The sequence below is a fragment of the Orycteropus afer genome, unplaced genomic scaffold (genome assembly GCF_000298275.1).
Source record: "Orycteropus afer afer isolate SDZICR_OR568_19922 unplaced genomic scaffold, OryAfe1.0 scaffold00369, whole genome shotgun sequence".
NCBI classification, from domain to species: Eukaryota; Metazoa; Chordata; class Mammalia; order Tubulidentata; family Orycteropodidae; genus Orycteropus; species Orycteropus afer.
The window spans coordinates 1,079,879-1,088,624 of NW_006921956.1; positions in this window are offsets into that span (position 1 = coordinate 1,079,879).

Genomic DNA, 8,746 nt, shown 5'->3' on the forward strand with positions numbered 1-8,746 from the left:
GCTAACCAGACGGCTGGCAGTTCAAACCCACCAGCCACTCCTCGGAAGGAAGGTTGGGCAATCCTACTTCCGTAGTGATACTGCCTCGGAAACGGAAGGAGGGGTCGCTATGAGTTGGGGCCGACTCGACGGCACATAACAACAACATCGATGGTAAAAGTAGCAAAGATTTTACATAGTTAGCATATATCACAATGGAGATACAAGCCCAAAAATGTTCCCTGTGCTAATCCTATTAATTAAGACTGAAGACCTTAATGCTGTCAGTACAAATACACATGCTGAAACACATTCTTAAATATAGGTGAAACCAGTTGCCTCCTAGTTGCCTCTGATTCATTAGGGTTCCAAGTGGGCCAGAGTACAATTGTGTTCAGAAGGGTTTTCAGTCACTGTAACCTTCCGGAAGCAGATCACCAAGCCTTTCTTCTTCCAACTGCCAACCTTTCAGTTCCCAAATGAGTGCATTACCCATTTGCACCACCCAGTCTCCATAACAATGACAGACAGTCAAAACGAAAAGATAGGCAAGGCTACAGGGCTGTTCCCAGCCAATCTTTGGACTAAGCACCATCTGGATTTGGGCCTTACCACACTGCACCCCAAACACAGAGAAGGAATTTGATATATGCAAAAAGATGGCTGCCCTGGTGTTTTTCTCCCATTGGTAGACTAGCTGCAAGCCCATAGCGGAGACATCCTATTCCGTTTACATGAGCAACTGTCTTCTGAAACTTCCCCTCCAAATTTATCCCTCCTTCCCTCTCCACTACCTCAAAATAAAGCCTACAAAATTAAAGCCACATTTGTGGATCGTAAAAGGAAATTTCTCTGAGTAGCCAATAAAGAGTAGTAGGTTTTGGTTTTTGTAAATGTGCAGTGTGCTCAGCTATGCGGTTCACTTGATTTGGCATTGCTGGGAGACTGGTAATGAATTTCCCTGACAGATACATCACTGGTCAGATCAGATCAGAGAAATGAGCTCTTTGGGGCACAGGCTTGTATGCAATTGTAACAGTATGTGTTCTGTGACCCCAAGTTGAAAGAATGTCTCGTTCCAATATTCTGAAATGGAAACTGATAGTCTCTGTTGTTTTCATTGCATAAACTACACATCATTATGAAGGACTTCATTTTAAAGTACCTTGAGTGGTAGCATAGCTTTTCATGGAAAAAAAAAAAAAAAATCAAATGCTCCATATCTTGCTAGAAGTATGTTGGTTATCTGAAAATAATTTATTTATGGGTTTAAAGAAAGGGAATAAAATCCTGAATTTAAGATAACCTAACGGTAATGACAACAGTAATGTTCATGTCCTCTCCACCCCCCAGCCCCATTATCTTTCTCGTAGACATATTCTATTGTTCTTCATCATCCTTGAATTGTTCTTCATCATCCTTGAATATGAGTAATAAGTTCTCCATTCTCTTACTTGCTTTGAAGCTTTCTTATCCAACACCATTGGAAAAAGACTGTAAAATCTTTGTTTGAACTAGATTTGAGTTAGCTGTTAGTAATTTGTCAGAAGTTGGGTCCACTTTAAATTTCGGTTTCCCTTGGACACAGTCTTTGCAATGAAAACAGTCAGAGCCCAGGGACTGGCCAGCCTGCGCCTGACCTTTCCGGCAGATGTTTGTAAATGGAACGGATTGCCTTTCTGAACCCAAACTGCGTAATCTTTGGTTAGGATTGCTTTCCATGCAAACACTTAGACAGGCTGCGGTCTGTGCCGCTGGGCATTGGTAATAGGATATACTTGGAGCCCAGGTCACTGACTAAACCAGCTGGATCAGGAATGGCTATTTTTAATCTTGGGATGAAAGCTTGATACATTAAGGAAGTTAGTTGATCTGGCTAGCAAGGATTTTATTACCAAAACCCAAATTACAGCCTGTACAGCCATATAACTTGGTGAGCAAAAAAAAATATTGAGACGTGTCTCAGTTCTAATTTGACCGAAATGCCAACTGGCCAAAACAACAACTGTGTCTCCTTCAATGATGTCAGGATGTAACAAGGTGAGCCCACAATTGACTGTTTAATGGTGTTGGCCAATCATCAGGTAGAAAGAGAGCATGGGAATAGTCCTTTCAAAGGACCCTTGGTCATTTTTTATGTGCCCAAGGAACTTCATACAAGTGAGAAGCTGGGAGAAGTCGGATGTCGTAACCAGAGCTTCTGACCGGTTCATTCAGGTTCACCTGAAGCATGCTGAGAATTTGCATTTCCATCCCAGATATATCTGATCAGAACCTAGATTTTAACAAGATTCAAACATACATTAAGAATCACTTGGTGATCTATAAGAATTATCTATAAATTTTGATTCAGTATATGTGGGGTGGAAATGCAAATTCTCAGCAGAGGGTCATATCAGAGTAAACCATTTTGAAGCCCAACTCACAGCAATGTAGGAACCACTGTTCAACAATTCAGGGGCTTCTGCTTTTTGTTGTTGTTTTGCTTTGTTTTAGATATTTTTTTTCTATTACTTTTTTTTTGCAGTAAATATGTTATATACATGTAACATTTCAATAATCTCCACATGTACACTTTAGTGACATCATGTTCATCATGTTGTTAAACTATCCATTCCCAGTTTTATACCATCATCCTTAACAGAAGCTCAGTGTCTCCTAAGCAGTGAGTACTTTTCTGCTCTCTCCTGTCTGTCCCCCAACCAAAACACAAACTTTGATCTCTTTACCCTTGCCTATTCTAAGTATTTCATATCAGTGGGATCTCTCAATATTTGTCTTATTGTGACTGCCTTACTGCACTCAGCATAATGTTATGCTTGCAAGGTCCATCCATGCTGATGTACACTGATGCATCAGGACTTCATCTCTCTTTATGACAGAGTAAGAAACATGGTAACAGGGTGTAGGATGGGGTGTAAGTGAACTCCTACAAGAAAAAAAATGAAAAGTGTATGCTTGAGACTGGTAACTTAGTTGATAGCCTCTCGAGACTACATCTTAAAGGTGTAACTTCCCAGGTAACAGACAGTAAAAATCATGTCACACTATTGATCCTCTTAAGAAGTGAGAAGACTAACGTGTCTCACAGGCAACTGGGGCCTCTTAATGGAGTAGAAAGTTTGATGTCATTAAAAGGGTACAGATTATGGAGATCAGCTGACTTGTATCTCACTTTCATTTCTGTCACTTCTATCTGTGTGGTCTTGGGTAAATCATTCCCTACCTTGCAGGGAACACTTCATTGTTTTATAATTAGGCTTAGTGAAAATGTGTGTAAAGCACTTAACATTATGTTTGCTGTGTAATAGTGCTATGTAACAGTATCGTATAGTGAATGAAACAGAAATAGGTTTGAAAACCAGAGTAGCCGCTTTGTAGCTGTATGAGTTTGAACAAATTTCTTTCCCTCATTAAACTTTAGCATCTTCATTTTTACAATGAGGAAAACAATAATTACCTAGTAGGGATCATTTGATCATTAAATCGATGATCTAATAAAGAGCCTCAGAGAGTCTCTAGCATTTAATAGTGTTCACTCATTATGTCATTTCTCTCCTGAACTTTTCCCAGGCTGGGGCAGAGATGAATAAGGAGACGTGGCAGGGTCTTTGTTAACTCTCGAGGGAAGATAGAATCAGACCTGTATTAAGACAGAACTGCTGCAACAGGGAATATGGCAATAAACTCTGGGAGATTTGTAACAATTTGAGATGATACAGAGCATTTGCTGTTGTTGTTAGCTGCCATCTTGTAGGCCCAGGCCATGGTGGCCCTGGTCCCATACACAATGGGAACCAATTGGTTGCAAATTGGACCATTGTGTTCCACACAGTTTTCATTGGCTGATTTTCAGAAGTAGATTGCCAGGCCTTTCTTCCTAGCCCATCCTAGTCTGGAAACACTGAGAAAACATGTTCAGCATCATGGCAACACCTAAGCCTCCACTGACAGACAGGTGGTGTCTGTGTACGGAGGACACTGGCCAGAATCAAACCCAAGTCTCCCATGTGGACGTCAAGAATTCTACCATTGAATTACTAATGCCTCATTACATGAGCATGGGCCCAGGAAAAGTTCCCGACACAAACAATGCAAGTTCTTGTAACTGGCAAAAGATTTAAAGAACCTTGGAGGGAAAATTGGTGTTCAATTTTGTACTGCATGGGAGACTTCGAGGTTTCCATTACGAAGACAACCAGTTACAGAGTCAGAAACTCCAGGAACATCTTTTTCTTCAATGTTCTGCAGTTCAGTTTTAAATTATTTACTCCTCTAATTTTATTTAATTTCAGTTCTTTTTCATATTTTCCACTTTGGACCATTCCAGATCTTTTGCATTTTTCACTTTAATGCATGCCAGGAACTACAGAGAATAAACTCACTGATACGTATGCTGTGGTACTTAAACTTTTTCCCCTAAACTCACACCCAAGTACTTGTCTATAGGCCAATTTGCATTTTGGCCACATTTGGAGGACTTGGCTGGAACAGCCACTGTGCAAATGCACACCACATGTGGTACTAATTGGCACTGTTGGCAGTTTCAGAAGAGAAGCTGGGGACTGAGTGGGCACAGAAGCTTAACAAAGCCTTCACACAACGGTTCTCAACGGGAGTTAGAAATTAGAACTGTGGGAGGATGTGCCTGGGGGGCAGGTCAATGAGATGAATCTCTTGGCGCTTTGCAGAAGCAATCAGGAAAAAAAAAAAAAAAATTAAAAGGCAGGGGAAAAAATTGAAATAGAAACTACGCTTTGTACCAAACTTCCAAAAACAGATCTAGGAGAGCTTGTTCACTTAACATGTGCTGTCAAGGAGCATGAATGTGCAGATGGAGAAATGAACTAGGGTCAACCCTGTGCTTGGACCACAGGGAGACTCAGCCTTTGCTTTGGGCCAGTCAACTCCCCTAGGTCAATTTTTCCATCTGTAAAGTCGCCCTGGGGCTTTCACAGCATTTGCCTCCTACCAGCTGAAAGGAACAGGGGGCAGATTTGTAGTTTGTTAAAATACTTTGATTTCACAAATGTCAAGCACAGGGGTCTCTTATAACATTTTAGCTGTGGTCTCTGTAGGCATGGGGAAAGTGGCAGTGGTATTGGGCATGATTTTTTCCCTGAAGAGTAGTGTTAATCCAGCTCTTCTAGGTTATGAGAAACAGAATTTGTAAGAAACAGAATGGAACGTTGGGGAATTAAAGTTAATTGTGAGGATACACTTGGGAGGCTGGAAACACAGGAGCTGGCTCCATAGCCTCATGGAACTGGACAGTGTTGTGTTTTGTTTTTTAATTCAAGATAAAATAGTTCTTTGGTTATGAGGTAGTATTTACAATACTCTTAACATTGAGCTTCTCTGTCTTTTCTCTCACTGTTCCTGTTTGTGCTTACTTCTTATCAGACCACAATGAAGCCAAAAAGAGTTCCCTGACCCTATCAAAAACAAAAAAAATACATCAATATACCTCATGAGACAAGTCACCATTCCAAATAGGTAAGCTAGACAAAAGAATTTAAAATTTGTCTTTTTCATATTGATAATTTAACACAAATGCAAATTTATATTTTAAGTTATATATTTGATTTAGTTTTTTTCATTTTAGTTTGTATTTTCTTTTTACTTTAAATTTCAATGAATGCCTTCTCATTTTAATATTTAATCAACTGTAAAATATCAAACCATTGTTACTTTGATACCAGTCATGCATTTGGCCTGGGACATAAAACTAGGAAATACACTTCACTTCTCTTTGTAGAAATATTATTTTAAGGTAATGCCACTCAAAGCCAATATTAAAAATAATAATAATGGAATAATATTCCATCAAAAAAAGTAATAAAGGAAGTAAACGTAGCTTCTATTACACAAAGGGATATTACACTAAGACAGCGAAAACAAAAGAAGCCACAGCTTCAGAGATGATTTTGACCCACAGCCACACTGTTGGACAGAAAGAACTGCTCCACAGGGTTTCCAAGTCCATAATCTTTGGAAGTAAACTGCCACAGCTTTCTCCCATTAGAGGCTGGCAAGTTCCAACTGCTGACCTTCAGGTTAGCAGCCAAGTGCTTGTAACTACTGTGCCACTAGGGGTCCTACACTAAGATCCAAAAAACAATCCCACTACTATCGAGTCGATTCCGGCTCATAGTGACCTTTCGGATAGAGGCAAACTGCCCAGAGGGTTCCCAAGGCTGTAAATCTTTACAGAAGTAGATTGCTTCATTTTTCTCCTGTAGAACCACTGACCTTTTGGTTAGGAGCCAAATGCTTTTACCATACTGCCACCAGAACTCCATTAGACTAAGATAGAACCTCGTTAAATAAAAGGGATTTTCCTAAGTAGAGTCTCTTCCTGGAGACTGTGCCCAGTTTCAGCAATTCCAGTGTAGGGACCCAAAGTTAGAAGACCCTGGCAACTTCTTCCCACATGTGGGAGACAGTGTTTTCCTCACAACTGTATAGACCACCCGCAGAGAACTAGACCTGCTAAGAACACAAAGCAGTAGGGAATTGGAGCTTTTTCTCTGCTCCAAAATTCAAGCCAAAAATAAATGAATCTGGATGCATAGAAATGTTTTCCTTTTCAATCGCCCAAGGTGATCTTCAGCAGAAAAGAAAACAAAATTGTTTCTCTCCTCCTAAGGTTATTATTTCTCCTTGAAATAATATATAAGAAAGCACTTTAAAACTCAAGTATTCATTGCCTGAAATTTGCTACTCTGACTAGGGGAACCCCAAACTATCATTTAGAAATAATCTTTAAACTTTGATTGGACTGGAACTATCCCATAAAGTCATTACTAACCTAAATAACGGGAGCTATGGTGGCATAGTGCCTAAATCACCTGACTGCTAATCAGAAGGCTGGCAGTTCAAACCCGCCAGCCACTCCTCGGAAGGAAGATGGGGAAATCTACTTCCGCAGTGATACTGCCTCGGAAACCCAAGGAGGGGTCGCTATGAGTCGGGTCTGACTCAATGGCACATAACAACAACAACAACCTAAATAACACTTTAGATCAATTAATAAAGAATATTTGCCTTGAGCATTACATTCATATAAAGAAGTATCCATATGATTCAAACTGACAACAGTTTATCTAAAGCACAGATTTCAAGGGGCAGGGAGTCTAAATTATTGATGGTGAAACAATATGGGAAGAGATAGTGAGAATGCTACTATAATGTGAAGTGTGTAACCAATGTCATTTAATTGTACAATCAAACACAAGACAATTAAAATTTTAGCCTTCCCCTTTTCATGTAACTAACTTCCTTCACTAACTGTAAGAAAATTAGCTTCCATTATCCTTGATGTAAGGAGCTCTAGTGGTGCAATGCCTAAGGCATTTGACTGCTAACCAGAAGATTGGCGGTTCAAACCCACCAGCCACTCTGATGAATGAAGACTAGACAATCTACTTTTGTAAAGATTTATTGCCACAGAAACCCAAAGGGGTTTCTATGAATCAGAATGAACTCGATGAAAATGAGTTTGCTTTGGTTTGGTTTATCCCTAATACATTTACTTATTTGCTCTATCAGCTTGTATGTAACCATTATTCTAGCTACTGTGGAGCCACATCCTAGGTCCTAAAGCCCCACTGATACCCACCAGTGGCATCAGGGCTGAACCCTTAAATTTGGTCCCACTAATCCCTGCTGGTCATGCAGGAGTCAAAACTTGAGCCCCGAGGAAAAGAAAGGAGAAAAGTCTGGAGCCCTTTAAGAAATATTGCCTTAACGGGTCAAAATTATAAACCTTTCCACTAAGGAGGAAACACTGTCTTCTAAATTTATCAGTAAAAAAATCTGTTTTGTTTCTGGTGATGGACAATTTGGCAACAACTGTAGGTGATGTTTGTACAATGTAATTGATGTCATTGGTGTCACTAAATTGTACACATGACAAATGTTAAATGGGCAAGTGTTGTGTTATATAAATCTTTACAATAATAAAAAGTGTTACTCTTGATAGTGAGGCAGTAGTAACTGTAATGAGAAATACCTGACAGGGTAAAACATTTAGAGATATCACATAAAACAAAACAAAAAAAATCTAACCCTGAAATTTCCCTGAGCAACACATTCTATTCTACCCCCTGCGGCCATCACCGCACCTCCTTACACTGTAACATTTGTAGGAGCAATTGTCCTCCAGTCCTCAAGCACATTTAGTGTGGTTGTCTAGAAGGCAGCCACAAGAAACTGCAATTTTCAAACAGTGCAACTTTTCATTGACTCCAATCACCAGACAAGTATAAAAATGTAAACACAAAATTCATTTGGGTAGTCAAGTCTCAGTTTTAAAATATTCATACAACATCCATTTTTTAATAACTCTAAAAAAAAAAAAAACGTTTTCCTGTATGCTAGAGAGACTCAAATATTAAATACTTAAATTAAATTTAAAAGATGGTTGAGAACTAATACTTCTTCCTCCTAGATAGAAACTTTGCGTTTTTTTCTTTTGTTTTGCTTTCCCATCTTCCTTGTTGTGAATTACCACACTCTCCCTACTTCTGCTAGGGAGGTTTTTTCACATTCACTAAAATTATCATTATTTATGAGACAAATTACTTCTTCCACTTCAATTAGAAAAAGAAAATCAAGGGCACAAATTGTGTATTACTATCTTTGAATTACCTTCAGTGGCCACTAATGTGTTATGACAAAAATTCAGCAAGGATATTGTTGTTGTTGTTAGTTGTCAAATCAATTCTGACTCATGGTTAGACCACAGATGTCAAATAGAACTGTT